Source organism: Cololabis saira, chromosome 3 (genome assembly GCF_033807715.1).
Source record: "Cololabis saira isolate AMF1-May2022 chromosome 3, fColSai1.1, whole genome shotgun sequence".
NCBI lineage: Eukaryota > Metazoa > Chordata > Actinopteri > Beloniformes > Belonidae > Cololabis > Cololabis saira.
In genome coordinates this window covers 14,510,100-14,529,971 of record NC_084589.1, presented here as the reverse complement: position 1 = coordinate 14,529,971, position 19,872 = coordinate 14,510,100, and the positions used below count along the sequence as shown (strand labels likewise).

The following is a 19,872-nucleotide window of genomic DNA, read 5'->3' as shown; positions in this document are numbered from 1 at the left end:
CCTTTATTAGCTCATCAGTGGATTACTGTAATGACCTTTATGTTAGGATCAATCGGTCTTCCATCAAACATTCACTTTTTAGCAAATGCCCACAGGAATGCCCACATTACTTCCATTTATTGTGCTCTCCATTGGCACCTGGTTCATTATTGAATTGATTTTAATATTTGTTTTTCATTGATGGTCAGGCCCCAGTTAATCTGGGTGATATTTGGAAACATCATGTCAGGAACAGGTAATCGTAGTAGTCCAACCAATTTTAGATATCCCAGGTTAAGATACAAACAGTGTGGTGATCGTACTCTTGCTGCTATGAGACTTTGAAACATGTTGCCTCCTGACATGCTTTGCTAAAGACAAGTATGTTTGCTTTTTGACATTCTGTTTTTAGGTTTTTATTTTATTTTTTTTTCCTTTTTATATTTTAAGTTTGTTTTTCCTTTTTTTTTAAAAAAAGGTTGAAACATAATTTAGACTCTAAACAGATATGTACACAAAGTAGCTTTCTTCAACCTGTCCAGATGCACAATTGGATGTGTTCCAGGTTTGTTTTGTTCTTAGAAATTGAAAATGCCTTACACTCTATTTGTTCAGAAGCCTGTTGGTAAGGGAAACAGCTTTTGTCCGTTTTGTGTTAAGGGTTGGACCTGAATTCTCATCCAAATAGACATCCAGATATTCATTCATTAGGTTCGTCCAGGTTTTTCTCTCTCTTTCAGCAAACAGCCAGCCGCAACACTTAGTGCTTTAACTCACTGTCAGTGGAGATGCACTAATGCCTCAGTTCATCTTGTTTCTTAAGCTTGACAACATGCCAGAGACCTCAGCTGTGTAGCACACTTTAAACTCAGGGACGATGAGTTGGCACATTTTAAACTTCTCCCCCACTCCAGTTATTCCTTGAAAGGATTTCATTTTTATTATCTAGTATCCAAGTTGCACTCCATGTTGCGCAATTATTGCATATTAATGACTTGCTCACTCTCACAAAGCTTTAAATATTCGTAGCAATTCACTACGATCCGGAGCCCCATGGTGGCTGTGGTGTTTGGCCCAGACTAAACAGTGATACCATACTTCTTTGAGCTGGACTTTTTAAATGTGTCTGTTTATTCACAGAACATGCAAATGGTTTATAGTAAGTCTTGACAAAGAAGTAAAACATTACTAGAAAAAAAGGTCAGATTTTGCTTCTTTTTTGGAACTAAGCACATATTACTGCGGTTAGCATGATTGCTACTTCTTGAGGTAACTACACGGCTGTTCTTTACAAGCTTTACATGATTACGCCGGCACTGAGTTTACCATTAGGAATATAAATAATTGAACAAATCTAACTGAAGTCCTCTCACGCTTCTAGACAGACCTCTTTCTAATTACAAAATGTTAGATGCTAAATACTAGCTGGAGCTGGTGAATGCAGTTATCACATTTAGTTTAAACCAACACGATTGAACCAACCTAATTACGGAGTGTTTATCCAGCAACAACACGCTTGTAGATTCATGTTGAGTCTTGCTTCTCTTATTTTGATTGAGCCCTTAAAAGCCATTTATTGTATCCATGAAAAAACATACTCATTTATAGGTCCAGTCAAATTTTGCTATGAGCCATACAACCAAAACATTACCTGTGATTATTGGCTCGGGGTTTATTGGCTCAACATCAGCTGTCAAATAAAGGTAAACAACAGAAAACTATTACATTACTCACTGTTAGAAAGATATTTAATAATGGTTAAAAGAAAGGAAAATCGAGCTGTATTTTAAAAACGCTGTTTGGCGGTTTAGACTTAGATACTCCACAATGATTAGACGTATCAGCAGAGAGATATGTTACTGTATTTGAATGTAGTTTGTATATATGGCATAGCTATAGCTGCATAAAGACTTGTCTAAATGATATGTTTATACAAACCAGGCCAGGCTATGAGAAACTGAAATGAACCTTTCAAATGAAGTAGTAGCATACTAGTAGTAATCTATTCGTCTTGTCTTACTTTCCGTGGACAAGTATCACAGTGTTTTGAGATTAAAAACAAACGCCAGTGGAAAAGAAGAGGAGGGGCTGGTTTGTCACGGCTCTGCTCTGAACTCTGTTTAGTGCTGAACTGCTAATTCTGAGGAACAACTGAGGGCAACATGAAGAAGAGCAAATGTTGCATCAAGCAGTCATGTTTGCACAGCCCTCCCTGGAGAGGTCAGGCGCATCCACCGGGAGTTTACCTGCATCAGCCGCCGCGAAAAGCCAGCAGGCCTGTTACAGTACATGAGAGATGAGCGACAAAAGACTGGGGATTACATGCAGTCGTTCTCTCCACAACGCACCGGTGGACAGCTTTGCACAACACGAAGAATCCAAGCAAACACTGAAGGCAATGGAGGCAGTGCGCTTCTAATGACACACACACGCATGAAGCCAGAGAAAATATCTACTGGTTGACTTGCATGTATTTGTATGACTCTAAGATAAGCAAATCATACAGAGCAGTAACTTTACAACTGAGGATAGAAAAGGACAGACAGATGGCTGCAGTAATCGTTTTTTGAAATATACACAAAGTCTCGTAGAAGCGTCAGAAGATCTACTGTCTGTACTGCATAAACAGCAGTAATAAAGAGCTGCAATTGTGCCATCATTTAAACACAAGAGATTGATTTGTTAAAAGAAAGAGAAAAAAAACAGGCTGCAAATATTCATTATCATGACAGTGATATTGTTATTATCATGCAACTTTATTGATTGCACATTCATTGCAATGCTAATCAATACATGATGCACTGAACTGTTTCTAATGAGGTATTTGGAAATTTAGAGGCAGCATTTTTTTTTAAAACAGGACAATTTGAAGCTTTTCCTTCCTCCCTGTTTGATTCCTTTATAAAAAAAAACACACAAAAAACAAACAAACATGAAAATTGGCAGTTTTTAAAAACACTGTGTTTGGCATGGACCGGTGTGCTGCTTGCTGCTGGAAGGACCAGCTCTCTGGAATCCTAACACATACAGGGATATCTCACAGATCTATTTGGCACAACGGTGCCTGAAGAGCCTGCTGGCCAGGTACTTAAATCTAAGCTTTCCAACTGCTTCTGGGACTCAAACCACGTTGTCAAAATCAATATGCATTTTACGAGGAGTCATCTTAGATTATGTACAACAGTCTGCTAACACCTTAAATAATCGCTTTCGCATAATCACAATATATGCAGCTCATTGGGTAATATACGTCTCAGGCTGAGGTTTGAAGTAGCGCAACGTTGGACCTTTTACTTGCAAAGCAATGTGGCTGAGATAGTTTTCAGTTTGCCAGCTCTGAACGTAGACCCAGAGCCCCAACTGTGAATTTTCCCTGCATTCATCATAGTTTTCAGGGTATTATATCATGATTTATTTATTTATTTATCGATTTTGGAAAGACTGGTTTTACACCCATGTTTAAGGCTATTAATTGGGTGCTTTTGTGGAGTTGGTCAGGTATAATCTGGTGGGATTAGCGGCTATGCTCTTTAGATAGAGTTGTGCAGCGAGGGATTAGATGATCACAGCCAGTCGCACTTAGGAGCGACAGATTTTTATCTTCGACATGAGGCTTTAGCTTGAAGGGGAAACACTGAGGCAGTCCCTATGATGGCAGATCTTTGTCTCTGAGAGGACAACTGAAGAAATGATGAGATACTGAGCAGAAGGCTGAAATATTGAGATAAAATGAAGGTGGGATATTTACTCTGCAGGTTTAACTTGTTTGTACAGCACTCAGAACACTGGGAAAGCTCTTGCTCTTTGATCTGTTTACCTGGTATGGTCTCTTTGGGTCTGTGGAGGGAAGAGTTGGGCAGTACCAGGGGGGCCCTACCTTCCTGCCCTAAACAATCCTCATCTGGATGCAACGTAGGAGCACGGCACGGAGGCCAGGAGGATAGCTGAAGGGAGGGAGTTGTGGTGTGGATTCTGACAAGGGGATTCTTCAGAAAACATCAAGAGTGCTGCTGCTGCAAGTGCTGCAGAGTGTCGAGGCGGTGGAGGGGGGGGTTACAAAGCTGCCTATCTTTGGTCTCTTCTTCCCTGTGTTGTTGACTGCAAGTCCCCCCGAGCAACAGACGGAGTGAGAGGCAGCTGGGAACTGAGGCGAGCAGCAGACAGCTGCCCAGGAAAAACAACGATCCAGATGAAGTGTAAATCTGGCCATTTCTGCTTTAACAGGCTGGATGAATGTTTAAACTACCAAGTATTAACTGAGATCCTTGAAGAGTCTAAAAATAAAAATCTAAATCAATGCAGAGAGGCTTTGTCTTTTTCTTTTATTCCACAGATGCTCCCTTCTCATCAAATCTTACCTACAACGTAACTTTAAACCAAACAGTTCAGACAAAGAAAGGCTGCGTGTGATCATTGTAGCGAGCTATTACAACCATCAGCCACTCGCCTCGGGCACAATAATCTACACAAGTCTGGAAGGCTCACTTCCTTTAAACTGGTCTCAAAACTAAATGGTCAAATTTGTAGTCCTTACTCCAAAGTGATGCTGACTCAAGTGCTGCCTCCCTCTGGAGGCACAAAAGGCTTGAGACGACTACTGTTGCACGTACTCCCCAAAATCTTTGATGTGTAAAATGTCTGCACTTTCCCTTCAGTAACGGGAAAGCAATTTGGGTGAAGAAGGAAGGGCTACAGCGAGCTTCTCAATTGAAACAGTACCATGCTTATATCGCTCTGTAGACTGTGACCGTGTGGCTATGAAAAAATGGATCGTAAGACAATAAAAATCAAAAGAAATGACTTCCTTTGTACCTAAAGTACATTGAAGGAATCTCTCACAATAAATGATGGACGAGGTCTGCAAACCATACAAGTTGCTGATGAAATCCATCTCTGATGCACATGTTTATTTTGTGCAAACTCAGTAGCCCCCGGGCCGCCATCCTCCTCCTCCTCCTCACCTCTGTCCTCGGTGACCCTGCAGCCTGCTCGACCCTGCCAAAGCCTCCTGTTACGATTTCCTCAGAGTCCAATCATTCCCCCCACTAAAGATGAAAGACAAATGTATAGCCTCTGACGATGGTCGGTCACAAATGAGTTGTGCCTCCCTTGCACTTGAAACCATATGCTAAATTGTCTGAAGTGGTAATCGACTAAAAAACTATTTAAAAAAAGAAACCCCAACCCTGTCACTCTGTTATTTAGTGAGCTATTCAGACGTACAGGAGGTGGTGACATCACAGACCAAGATCAGAGGACAGTCATCCAGGTCAAGCGTCTTTATATACAACTAGTTTTACAATCTACTGCACTTGCTGAACCGTGGAAGTAGGGGGTGAAAAGCTGTAACATGGATGGAGGTGCAACAAAAAACCCTCTCTCATCCGCTGTCTCTCCATTAAGGTGCTGACCTCGGTAGGATCCACTGACTAACTAACGCTCTATACTTCTCAGTGCTGGTAGTGCACCATTATCACTGTTCAGTGGCCAATGAAAAAAAGGAGAATAGGACGTGAATAGATTGATGAGATCAGTATGAAAGGAACTGAGATGGTTGCTGAGTTTTTGTTTTTTCTTGATTTGCATACACAGCACCATCTCCTGTCCACAGCACAGCCAAATAGTCCTACCATTTCAACTCCCACCCAACAGGTCTCTGGGGCCACACCAAAACACCTGACCTACATGGGGGACTTGTCTGCCCTACACAAGTTCCTCAAATATGTTACTATGGGGCTGCTCTGGGTGAGATACACACCAACAGGCTGAGAATCTGTAAACCTACCGTGGACTATCACCAATGGAAACTTATAAACTATACCTGAGCTGAGATGCTGGCTGCATTTCTGTTTACTGTGTTTACAGAAATGGCAGTGGTGGCGATGAATGACACTACAAGATTCAAACTTGAGGAGAATATTGAGAGGGCTAAACATTGTCATTTCTGACCAACAGCATTTCCAATCAGCATTGAGTCAACACCAACATTTCTCAGGCCCTGTAATAGACCAGCGACCTGTCCAGGGTGTAACCCCTGCCTCCCGCCTGCAAAGAGCTGGGATAGGCTCCAGCAGACCCCCGTGAGCCTGGAAAGGATAAAAAGGGTATAGAAAATGGATGGATGGGTGGATGAACTGATGTACCTAAAAAGCGCTCATCATGGGGCCATTCCTAGCAATGATGCCACACCTATTGGAGTTGAGATGCTGACTACACCCCCTTAAACCAGCTGCTATGAACAGAGGTAGAAATACATGGATGAAAATGGTGCTATTCTATTAATTCTCTTTGGTATTTTTACCAAAGGATGATAGTTATTTCTATAATAGCATGTCAACTTTTGAAGGAACAGTCTCCTTCAACATGCACATTCATCAGATCAAGTGAGGCTCACATTAGAGTTTTCTATTTTCATTTAGCCGTGGTTAAATGTGTCAGTCGTTCCTATTGTTCATTCCTTTGATTCACTTTGAGTCAGTCAAAACGTCTGCAGTAAAAGGAGAAACTGCCCTCCATACTTTTGTCCAGGCTGAAACTGCTCTTCGTTGGACATAAGTTTATAACAGTCTGGCTCATTAAAAAAAAAAAAGCAGCGCTATACTTTAGCGGTACGTAATGTAAGTAGCCATATTCCTTTAATTCAGCAGATAAGTCATACATTAGATTTCTCTTCTGTAATGAACAGCAGGAATTTCTTGACAGCATATGGTCCAGATTTTCATCCGTATCTATCCCCATCTCCCCGATCCTCACACACAACTCACTGAAACGCACAGTGGCAAGGTTAGGCTGACATCAGCGGCTAACGATCAGTTCCTCTGTGGGCTGAATGATTAGCTGCAGTAGCCCGGAGACATTTCCAGCTTGTTTCCCTTAGTTAGTCAGACGTGCAACATCGCTGGCCTTCAGTCAGAACTAACTACATGCACTCCCCTCCGCTCTGTCTGATTCGGCACAATTAAGAAAAAATACATTTTTAGGGAGGAAAAGAAGATTCTGACGGTGCCACGAATGTGGGGCAGTTAAAACGGACGGGTGAAGTCAGGTGGAAAAGTGGGGAAGTTTGCTGTGTTTAAAGTTAACATCAACGTGTTCTTGTCTTTGCAAGAGAGAGGAAAAGAGGAGCTTAACTATCTGGATCAACTAAAACTAAAACGAGCAAGAAATATATAGGTAAAACCAATAACTTCTTCTTTTTTGATTATTTCAGTTTCAGTTTCCCACAGAAGCTCTTAATATCCACTGCCTTCGTACTTCTGCTCCGTCTACTTCCTATAAATCACCTACAAACCAAGCCTGTTAGGGATCTTTAAATTCCTATGAGCGTCACTCCTTCTAAGCGTGGCATTCAAAACTGATGGATGTTTCTCTACATAACAGGAAAAAAATTCACAGAACCCAAAAAGTAGATTATTAAAAGCCTTTTTAGATTTTCTAATCCCATTTGGAGTGTGTTGATTAACTGTAACAGGATGCTAAAGAGGAGCTACTCTGCTCAGGACAAAGAACACCCAACCCCCACTCACCCATAATGCCCTCTGGGCTGCTGTGAGTTTGGATTAAGTTTGGGTGCCACGTCCCCTCCCTGTTGAGCACTGCAAGCACACACATACACATGCGTATAGACAGACACCTACAAGTTAAAGTGCGTGTATCATTTTTGTCTGTAAGATATGAAGACGGATGAGGCGGAAAGAATGCAGATCCAAGAAAAGCTGGTTTTACAAGCTTTAAACCAGTTACCAGGCAGTTACCAGTTTATTATTGAGGAAACGTATGAATATGTTTATACTGAGTGCCAAAGTCAATACAGAGCGTGTCATCTTTTCCATGTTGGTCAAATAAAACCTGGATAACTATGTAAAATACAAATTGTAATAAATGCTTATCAATGCTTTTCCACCAATGTGTTTCCAGTATTAGTTCGGTGCTATCGGCAGATTTAGCACAAGTTCTTTGCTTTTCAACCGCCGGCTGAGAGGAAAGCACCGACTCGGTCAAAACTGGTGTGGATGTGCGCTACGTTAACGTGGGGGCCGCAACGATTGTACCAACCAAATCTATGCAACTGCCATATTTCAACAACCTCTTAACTTAACAAAATTCCAAAAAACAGCTAGTGTACAGCAAAGGTGTGACTGGACAGAAACATCTTTAGCCGTTCACATATTAATGCGATTGTCGTTTCTTAAGATTAAGCAGTGATTTAGCACAACTACATCCTCAAAAACAGCTGGAAATTAGATTTTGATTACTTCAGATTGACCAACTATGTCACATCCAGCGCTTACAGAGCGAACGCGGAAAAAGTGTTTCCATTATAATTTGGGGCTAAACTGGATTATCACCATGTCTGTAAAACCACCTCATGAAACCTTTAAAAGGTTTTGTTTAGTTTTTTGAATTAGATATCTTTACAGGTTATTCTTTGAGATATATAGGTTTTGCGCTCCATTTGTGATGTAACAAAGGACGTTGGGTTCTGGCTCTCCAGTGCTCTCTGGCCAGTGGAAAACCAAACCAGTTCTTTTCTGAACCCGTTTGGAAGTGGCTCCAGCCCCGGCCCAGCAGCAGCACTAGCATTAATTAGGAGTTGGTGGAAAAGCCGTATATGTCCCTTCTTAAATCCCAATTTTCAAGGCATCTGATTAAAGCACCACAGCATGAGTGTGTGTGCAGGATGCATGTGTGTAAAGCGGTGGATCGATAATGGTAGTCTACTACAGTGACATCTGGGCTGGACAAAGAGTGCTGTTCCTTCCCGCTGCAGCTCTCCCCTCTCTCAATCCCCGATCGCAGCCACGTGCTTCTCCCTGCTATTTCTCCCAGCTAAGCTTATTTCTCTTCTTTAATCCCGCAGCAATCACAGCAACAATGCCAAAGCGTGGCTTCATAGAGGGAGGGTGAAATCTATTAACTATGATCAGTATGTCAGTTCAAACCAGATAAGCGCCGCTAATGAATCCAGCACACTCAGCCCAGCGCAGCACGCTCGTTTGTTTTTATTTCATTGGATCGTCAATAATGTGCAGGAAATCAGCATGAGTGATGGCGATGGATACTGCACTTTGTTAATGTAGCAAATGCCCTTCCAAAAGTAGGTTTTCGGCAAAACTCCTGCATATCCTGCATATCCTCAGTTCAACTGATGAAACCTGTGCACTGAGCTGTTTGCATCACTACAGTCCCCCACAGGCTGCCCTGAACAGCCAATACAGGGTGGCACTGATGAATGTGTTCGATATCTAACCCTGGTTATCAGATTATCAGCCACTCAGCGTGGCCCACCTCTGATTTAAGTGACGGTCCCAGCTCCCTGTAGGTGGTGAAGTTATTATTCACCAGTACAACTAGAAACGTGACCACACTGCAAACACTGCACACATTTACAAGTATAAACATATCATCGTACTTCACTCTGGCACTGCTTTCCTATTAGACATTAATTCAGCGTGACTTAACACTAACATTTTAGTCAGAGTTCCAAGCTTTAGGCCTTAGGGGACATATTGTGCACTATGACACATTTACTGGAGCTTTAAATAAAATATCAGACATAATTAGATCAAAATATGACAGATACAGTAGAATAGCTCCCATTTCATAATGTCTTCATAGCTTAGTTCACAGCAGCTGGTTTTAGGGGGTGGAGTCATGTACTTTACATCACTCAACCCCTCTGTGCTTCTTGTTTGGGTTTTTCCCATTAAGTGTCCCCCTTAATGTTGGATTTATTGCAAAGATTTTTGTTGGTCAAGAAAAGGAGTTTCCAAGAAAACAGGAATCTGGTCTGCTCGAGATGGTGATCAGCCTTATTCATCACTAAAATATTCTGAAGATATGTTCATCCTTGTGCGCAATCTCACAGTGACTGCAGGTATTGCCTGCAAATATTTGGGGACAGATGTCCATTATTGTAACTGAAGGGCTGGCTATCCAGTTCTGTATTTTTGTCAAAGATTTCAGTTTTTATTGAATAAAGTAGCTCCAACTTTTTTCCCTGGTGACACTTCCTGTACAAATTTGAAATGGTGCAACGGCGTTTTTTTAGATCGGTTTGGAAAAAACTTTGGATATCCGGATGACACAGATAATCAGTATGTGTTGATGAGGATTGATGGAAGTGAAACCAAAAGGGAAAATAATTAAAAGAACTTGTGTATGTACATGTAAGTACACACAGCCACATGAAAATGAAAGAAAGAAAAAAAAGAGTCTTGTTTCACACGTTTCACTCTGTAGTTCTCAAATCTCAGAGGGGTTTTCCACCAAAGCAGCTACGCACTTCTGGGGAAAAAGTCTGAATTCTCTCAAAAATAACAAGATTGGAAATACCATTTCTTGATATTTATCATACATGTGCTCGTTTGAAGAAAAGTTTTTTTTTTTAAACTTTGCAAGACTGCTGCCATGTTCCTTTACTCCACAATGGGTGAAGGCTAATATGGCCATGTGCCTAATCCCCCCCCCCACTACCACCCTCCGCCTGCACCTCCCCTACCCTCCACCAACTCTAACCGCTTGACCCCTCTCCGATCCTAATCCTCTGATTACTCAATCATTTTCTTTGGCTCTAATTTAAACAGCTATTGGGCTTCGCGGTTTAGTACCTGGACAGTCCCCGCTTGGCTTGGCAGGAACCCACTCCATCCATATGGGCACAGAAGGTGCAGGTGTGACCCAAATACGGGGATTAAATACCAAGCCTTTACCAAAAGTTTTAAGAAACCGAGCGTCTAAGAACAAGCAAATTAAGAAAGAAAGAAAGAAAGAAAGAAAGGGAGGAAAGAAAAAGGTGGAATCTGGAAATATGCGCGACGGTAGTCCCAGGGAACGTAAGCACTGTCTCATTATCCAAGGCAGTAAGCAATACGTTTCCCATGGAGGGCTCATTTATAATTTAATCCAGGAGCTCGGTGTTTCAAGGCTAACACAGAGAGACTGCCCTTTCAGAGTGAAAACCCCCACTATGCAGCAGGGAATCAATGCCATCGCCACAGAACAGACACTACACCACGTATTAAAATGATAAGGCTGTCTAGACGACCAGCAAAGAGATCTACTTCTTCATTTTTTTTCTCCTGTTTTCAAATTGTTTCATAACAACAAAAAGAACAGCTGTTAAAATAGGTTTTCTACACTTGTTGCTTCCTGCATCTCGTCCTAATCCAACCGCAATATGCCACAGAAAGTTATCTAAGCCCCTGAAAGCAGATACATATTTGCTTTCATGCACAAAGGATTGATACAGTCTTAAGCAAAACTGGGAAGATTTAAAAGAAAGAACAGAACTTCTGTTTTATTCACTTGGCAAGACAGCGTATCTGTGTGGTGACTTGATGTCTTTACTGTTCGCTCCACAACGCCAGCAGCCGGGACAGAGGTGGGGGAGTACAATCATACCAGGGTAGCAATTACAGTCAGAGAACAACTGAAAGGAGTCAATTTGCAACTCAAGTGTGTGTATGTATAATGAAATTAGCCAACTATGGCTCCTGGCTGTGAATTGTGCAAGGTGTTAGATACCACCCACGGAGTCTGTGGTCCGCGATGATGCTCAACAGTATTCCATGAAAACAAACAACCTCCTGATGTCTCCACTGGGACATATGGATATGTAAGGCACTGACCATTTCTCTATGAGAAAATAACAGTTGAGCGTAGCCAGGTGATAAAAAAATCCCCCACCCCCCCTTTATAACCAAACAACACGGAGGAACAATACCGGTACTCTTCTGATATATCCAGTATTTTTGGCCTCACTTTGCACCCAACGGAGTTATGAGTTGACTTCATAAAACCACGTAAGTTGGTTGGTTGCAAACTTTGTCCTCCAAACTCCTCCAAACATAGCAAAGTCTAGAGCCATAAATACTACTCCCAACAAAGCACTAAAAACTATTTAGAGGAAGACCAAGTCCCATCCCGTTTTTAATATATCTAAATATTAGATTACGTCTATATGCGGCCCAGCGATGGACTGGGGACCTGCCCAGGGTCTGCCCCTGCCTTTCACCCCAAGAGAGCTGGGATATGCTCTGGTAAACCCCGTAACCCTGAACTGGAAAAAGCAGGTAGAAATAATGGATGGGTGGGATATTAGGTAACTTGAGTTACTAGCATCCTCTAGCTCTTGCGTTTTCTCTTTTATCAGCAAAATCAAGCCAAAGTAACTTCAGACTCCGGTCTTGTTTGTCTCTTGTGACAACTGCGAAGGGTTTGACGTCACTATAAAACATCTTAACACAAGTTAAACTAGTTCAAAGAGATAAATGCTGCGTACGGGGTTGTTATGAATTACTATTGCTAATAATAAGAGGAAAACAGTTACCAAACATATGAAAAGGACTTTACATTTTTGCAACTGGATTGTCGTCAGCTCGGGTATCACGTAAGTCCAAGTTCTGACTATAGTGCAAAGACGTGAACACATTTTAACCTCCAGACCTACAGATGGAGTCATTGGGCTAAATAAAAGTCCCAAAGGTTTCTTTGAGCCGCTATAATAATCAACACTGTTCAAGAACTGCTCTAGAATATCTAACCAGTTAACAACAGGCAGGCTCCACAACCCCATCTGAGGACAATCCCCTATTCTACCTTGTCTTACTTAACAAATGTCATGTGTATTTAAAAAGCATTAACTTAAGAAAGTTTCTGCATCATTTGTTACTTAGTAACTGGTATATCTCCTACCCCCAAAAAAGGTGGCCGCCCTGATTTAAAAAAAAAATCTACATTGGCGTAGAAAAACCATACTAGTAAACTTCATCCCTACAAACAGACCTTTCCTATTACACGCCATGGAAAGGTTTTATGCATGAGTGTAGCACGTTAACGCAAAATGCAGATGAACCAACTACAACTAAAACATTCAAAAGACCTCACGGCGCTGCACCCCTGTCTCAGCTGTTGAACGTAAATGACTATGTCCATGGTGGAAAAAGCACAAGGCAGTAATGAGTAATGAAAACAGCCGAGTTGGTGCTGCCATTCAGTAAAGGGCCTGCTGCTGTGGAATGTGAGGCGCCATTCATTCACATGGGTTAAAAATGCATTTCTGCCACCACAAAGCCCTGCCTTGTCCTCATTGTTTCTCACCACACCATAAAACACTTCCATACTCTGAAGGCACAAGACAAAAACATAAAAAGAATAACTGCAAAATGGTACTCCTATACATAGAGTGAGCTGGTGGGTGAACTCCGCAGGGGGAAAAAACAAAGAAAAAAAACCTTTGGGAGAGATAAGTAGCCATGTTGGAGTTAAAAGTTTGATCATGATAAGCAAGTGGATGGAGAAGAAGCACACAAGCTGCACACAAAAGACAAACAGTCCTGTTGACAAAAGCCAAATGTATGCAGCAGTTACTCCAGACGCACGTTGGTGGGAGACAATCAAATACAAGCAGAGCTCCACTCCAGTCATGTGTGAGCTCTCAAGGGATTGTCGAAGGGAAATTTTGATTATCCGTACCGACAGTTTTTAAACAATTCTTCACAAAAGCATGAGCACGAGTCACATCCGTGTTAGTCATTTGATGGGAACGAGAAGCCACATTTAAACATTGATCGTGTTCCTCTTTAGGCTCAATTTAGTACAAGTGACCTCACAGGCTATGTATTCACTCGCATGACATAACTGCCACAACTGGAATCTTCAGGTCCAGTTAATCCTGTTTGTGGCTTTTTATCTTCTTGGAGAGACGTATTGGTAAAAAAAAAAACCTGTTTACAACCAAATGATATTATCTCTTAATCTATAACGTTGGATTCATGAGCTGAATAGAGCAGGTGGAAGTCTTAACTATTCACTATTTAATGATCGGTTTGGAGAAGTTTCTTGTACCGCGGGGCGATAACCACAGAGACAGATCTGCAGGCTGAAGGAGAAATGTTAAACATAATGTCTGAAATCTGACATGAGGGAGACAATGTAATCCTGTCTGCAAAACAACACGCCTGTCTCTCCTCCCTCCCTCCCTCTCTCCTCCCTCCTCCCTCTCAGTATCTCTTTTCTTTCTGTTTCTGTAAATGTGTGTTTGCGTGACCTCCCGATGAAGGAAAACGCTGTGTATTTTGACAGCCTCGGAGGAAAACAGAGCGGCACAGAAAGCAGATCCCGACGAGGAGAGAGAGGGGAAGAAAAAATGCCATAAAGTAGAGAAAAGTCACAGCTGAGGATCCCACGCGCGCTGTGGCTTTGTAACAGCTAATTACTGCACTACTAAAAGGGCTTCGAACACAACCCTATTATCAACATGTGCCCGTGAAGAGAAGTAGAAAGACAGTAAAGAGGAACACTTACTCAAGCGCTGCACATCAGTGACTAATGCAATGTGGTGAGCTACACCTGAATGTAACAAAGTTCCAACGGCAGCAGATAAGACAAAAACCTAGTTTTTTTTATTCCCATCTTTCTTCCTTCGTTAGTTTTCCTGGGGCTAGACATAAAATGAAGGTGAGCTTTTCTTGGCTCCCGTGACACTCTCTGTCCTCTTTCTCTGCTGCAAACTATGCCTTTACATAACTATCTCATGTGATAAGCACCCAAGCCTGCCCCTGAACCATCCAGCAATCCAATAATGTTCCCAACAAAGTCTTTTTCAATGTTTAATAGCTTTTATAGTGCCTTTACCTTCATGGATTCGGCGCTCAACACCTAGGATTGTCAGTTATAGACCGGTGCTGCCGGGTAGGAAGTTAATAGCACGTTTATGGCGCGATAACATCACCTGTACTATAACTGTAAAATTCCTTTACGAGTCCCTGTTGTCGTATGCTCTCTAACTGTCCTTAAACGCAGCAGGGGATTACAGTGGTTTTCTCTTTCTCTTTTTTTAAAAACAATGTGCCTTCGGACTTATCAGCCAAACATTCCTCCGAGTGAGCCCTTATCTCCACTGAAGCACATGTGCTTTCTGCCCGTTTCTTAATCAGCCCTCTCACTTCACTCTTAAAAGGAAATGACTAGGTTCAAACTTGAGTCTGTAAGGATTGCAGCAGCAGCTGCAGTCCTCACCGACACGCTCAGGCACAATACACCAAAAGAAAAAAGAAAACAAAAGGAATAACAGCTATCCACGGACGCTTCCATACCAGTGAAAACACAGCTGAGCTCAAGCACTCACAGAAGTGAGAGACCGGTGCAGGTCTCAGGTCTCAGGTCCAGCACAGACACACAGCACTGTCTGTGTGATCCAGTCCAGCAGCTGACAACAGCAGCCGGCGAGGCAACTTCGCTAAGACCATGAGGAATAAATGTTTCCTCTGGTGGAGTCCAGTCCCCTTGTGTTGTACGAGAGCGCAGCTTCCTCTATCTTTCTTTCGCTCCCCATTCTGTTTCTCTCTCTCCTCTCCTGTCGGTTCACTGGCGCTGCCTTCAGGTGTTGCTGGAAATGTCGCCACTCACAGATAAACTCACAAAAGATGAGGACTTAGCAAATAATAATAATAATGACGATGATATTAATAATAATAATAATAATGATATGATTATTATCATTATTCTTATTAATAATAATAATAATGATAATAATAATAATAATAATAATAATTATATTAATAATAATACTATTAATAATAATGACCTGTCCAATTAGTCCGACATGCTTTAAAAGCAGTGTTTTTCATTTCATTTTCAAGCACCAAACTTTAATTGTTCCCTGACAGCTTATCAATAGGTTTTGCTTTTTTAGATGAAACAGAAAACTTTCATCATGGTTTTGTTTGCATGAAAATTCTAAGTTATTTTTAATTACAGTACCCCTGTTCCTTGAAATAAGGTGTTTTTTTCCGTTTACGTCGGAGCTCGGTATGACATCACATCTGAGTTTACCAAGTTCCAGTTGCAAAGTTGGAAGATTAAAGCGTCTGATTGGCTGTTGCTGCTACCTATTGTTAGCTACTCACAAAAACACTGTATTTCACACACAGAAACAGCGTAGCAACACATCCACTGAAGAAAAGTCAACAGAACTAAATGTTTGACTGATATAATGTGAATTAAAAAAAGAACTGCTGTACAATTAGCTGAATAGCTGCTTTGTTGATGCACGGTGGGCGAGGTTGGACTAGGTGAGGTTTCTGCAGCTTCCTGGGTGTGATTTCTGACCTCGGGGGATGTTCCAGCTGGAGATTACGACTTGGAACTCAGAAACTCTGACCCACGAGTACGAGACCCTTGAACTCAGCAGGACCTCACAACTTTACTGAGTTTGTGCAACAATGTCAACATTTCCTGCAGTTTGTCACACCTGCTGAACCGGCATGAAAAACTGATGACACCACTTTGTAAACTTGGTATTAGAAGATTTATCCCAATCTTTATCCATATGTCTTTCAAGTGGAACAAAATAACTTTTTTCCATTCCTGCTCAGAGTCTCCTCCTATAGGCGTGGAGGTTATGTTTACTCTTCCTCACTCTCTATTTTCATCTGTCATTGTGTTCTTGAGTCTCTTGGTTACCTCTGCTGTGACGTCACTGTAGCTGAGTTTGCTGTGTGTTGTTGATATGTGACAGCTGTCACAGGAGACCACTGACATGGGGTCCAAAGTTACTATGAGAAGTAACTTAAAAAAAAAAGGAATAAAGGACCAGGGATGCTTCCCACAACAAATCAAACATGCCTTCAAATGAAACAAAAACTGCCTCTTTAAAATAAAAAAACAAAGCATAATAAGAGTGAATTGTGTTTTAAATAGTTTATAAGGTGTATGACTTGTACTTACAATAAAAACGTATTGTAACCAATGAAAGACGTGTCCTTTTCTATTAAGCAGCCAAATGTCCCCTTGTCACCATGAAGTCAAAATGTTCCTCCTTCTTGTGAAATCCTACTCTACTACCCTTTTTCTCATCACACTTCCAAGCATGGAAATGGCGGTGCTTTGGGCTTCACCTGAACGTGTCACGACTGGAAACAAGCCCGGTGTGTGTGTGTGTGTGTGTGTGTGTGTGTGTGTGTGTGTGTGTGTGTGTGTGTGTGTGTGTGTGTGTGTGTGGGAGAGGGAGGGAGGGAGAGTATGTAAAACACTGAAGACAAGATCGAGGACATAAAAAGGGGAAGCAGAGAAAGTTGGTCCCTGCGGTGTGTGGCGTTAGTTAGTCCTTGTCACCAGACGCGGGCGCGCGCACCACGGTCTCTTTGTTTCACGTGTCTCCTGCTCTTCCTCCTCCTCCTCCTCCTCCTCCTCCTCCTCCTCCTCCTCCTCCTCCTTCTCCGTATCAGTCTGCTTAATGGTAAAGTTATCCATAAACTATACTTATATGGATAATTATGTAGTAATAGGCATCTTTACGTAGTAATTATATAGACTATATTTATATGGATATTGTGTAGATATAATAATAACAATAATGTAAATTCATAGAGTTATAAAGGGGTAGGAACTAGAGTAAAGTGTATACTTCTTCCTACTCCTTTTTTCGAACATATGTGAATAATGTTACTGTTTATTTTTATTTTTATTTTTTTTATATACATTTAAATAAAAATTCATTCATTCAAGTGTCCAGAGGTACGGAAGAGTATTAGGGCCGGGCAGGAAAAAATAAAAATAATATTTTCCAGGAGAGAAGATTTTTTTTTCATTATGCACTTCGAGAAAAAATTCGAAATGTCGAGAATAATGTTTAAGTACAATTTCGAGAAAAAAGTCGAAATGTTGAGAAAAAAAGTCAAAATTTCGTGAATAAAGTTGAAATGTTGAGAAATTTCGACTTTTTTCTCGACATTTCGACTTTTTTCTCAAAGTGCACAATAACTCTCAAATATGTTTTCTCCTGCTGGCCCTGATAGTCTTCCGTCCAGAGGAGAGATGACACTGAACCATTATTCCCTCTGATCTCACCAGCGCAGTCACCTGTGTGTGTGATTCATGTACACGTCACACCGTCAAGTTGGGGACTATAAAGGCTGATTTATGGTTCCGCGTTACACCAACGCAGAGCCTACGGCCACGCACACCGTACGGCGCGCGTCGCCGCGAATCCCTACGGCGTAGGCACTGCGTCGATTTAACGCGGAACCATAACTCAGTCTTTATTTGGGATCGCAAGCCCCCCCCCCCCCCCCCCCCCCCCCCCCCTCCAGCGGATGCAGTTCAGTTGTTGTGTCGCCTCCCACGCACGTTCTGTAGGTGCATACAAATGTATGTATAGAGTAGAAAAAAAGAAAAAAGTTAAAAGCAAAGACCCCCCCCCCCTCTTTTTTATTTTTCCAGCCTGCACTCTCACCGCCTGCTGACTGTGAAGCCTCTCACATTTAGAGAATTGAGGACTGAGAGAAAGAGAAGAATGAGGAGGAGAAGGAGAGGAGGAAGAAGAGGAAGAGAGGCGACACGCCAGAAAGCTGCCAGCGGTTTCAGATCCTCACAGCGAGCCCCGCAGCACCTGTGCCTTGCTCAGCGGCAGCCGGCCCACGGCCACTATGTAGGACACCACTTCCTAAAGGCTGATTTATGGTTCAGCGTTACACCGACGCAGGGGTTACGCCGTACGTTACGCGGCGACCTTCACCGTACGGTGCACGTCGCCGCGTACCCTACGGCGTAACCTCTGCGTCGATTTAACGCAGAACCATAATTCAGGCTTAATATGGATACCCCCCCCCCCCACACACACACACACACACACCACCAACGGCCACCTCCACCCTGTGTGCCGGACTCCGAGCGAATAAAACATTGTTTAAAAAATAAAAAACCAAGAATTTAAAATAAATCTGTCCTCCCTCTTCTCCTGCGTCTTCTGCCTTTTTTTTTTGCTGCACTTACAGAACTGAATCTGCCATCTGCCTGCTGGATGCGATGACAGAGATGAGTGTGTGTGTGTGTGTGTGTGTGTGTGTGTGTGTGTGTGTGTGTGTGTGTGTGTGTGTGTGTGTGTGTGTGTGTGTGTGTGTCAGTGTGTGTGTGTGTGTGCGGTGGAAAGTTTGCTTAACCTCGAGGATGTCAGTGAAGCGTTAATGGTCCGCCGATGCTCCCATTATTCCAACATTTCCGAGCCAAAAACACACTCCTTTACACTCCCCTTCTATAAACTGACATCAAATATGAGCATTAACATTAATCTATATGTTTGATCAAACTAATGGAAGTCATAAACTGGTTGATAAAAAGTACAAAAATAGCCATCAAACACAGTCCCTCGACTCTAGTTTTCCATGAACATGATGATCGGGAGCAGGTTCCGCATGATATATTTATCAATCAGCCACTACACCACTGCCTGCATGTAACCTATTTATAAATCAACATCAGACAGTCCACTTCCACCTACAGCCCATTCAAAGCCCCCGTGGAGCCCTGCAGTCACGAGGCTCCCTGCGTGTGTGTAAAGGACAAGGAAAACAGTAGATACCTGCGTTATCCACGGCAACAATCCAGGGAGACTTCAAGAAGAGGAGACAATCCTAAAGGTGAAAGCATGCTCTTTGCAGTGTATGCTGAAGTGCATGATTGAGTAGGGCGAGTCCATTCAGTCCCCGGGGGGGGGGCGACGCAGGGAAACCTCTCCGCCCTCATCTCTGGGTGTCTTTTATGCTTCGCTTTTGAGTAAAATGTACAAAATATAATGTTTTACATCGAAAATATTAATAATAGCTGTGAAAATCCTCGATTAAGTGTCGGAATGAGAGTGGGGATGATTTCCTGACGCCCCCCTCCACCGGCGCAGTGGCCGCTTCCGCATTAAATGGAACTATCTGCTATTGTCTCATCAGCGAAAAGTTGTTGATACCGCCGCAAGGACTCAAAAAAGTGTCCCAAGAAGCCCGTGTTGGTAATTTAAAGACTTATTTCGACATGTTTTATGATCCCCGACGATGTCAGGGCGCATAAACGGTGTAAACTCATCGACTGTGATGTTATATCACCCTCTGTTAATCGAGT

At 42.3% G+C, this 19,872-nt stretch overlaps 1 protein-coding gene across 4 annotated transcripts in view; it reads right to left on the bottom strand.

The window, feature by feature from the left end:
- Window positions 1–19,428, bottom strand: part of znf516 (zinc finger protein 516) — a 56,837-nt gene extending 37,409 nt beyond the window's left edge. The window contains exon 1 of one of the 4 annotated variants that reach the window (XM_061716327.1): window positions 19,343–19,428. The gene's annotated coding sequence lies outside the window, so the exon portion shown is untranslated. Of the gene's footprint in view, window positions 1–14,616; window positions 14,642–15,077; window positions 15,259–19,342 lie in introns of those variants that run through there. The other 3 variants (XM_061716328.1, XM_061716330.1, XM_061716329.1) reach the window with 3 other exon arrangements.
- Window positions 19,429–19,872: the final 444 nt, after the last annotated feature.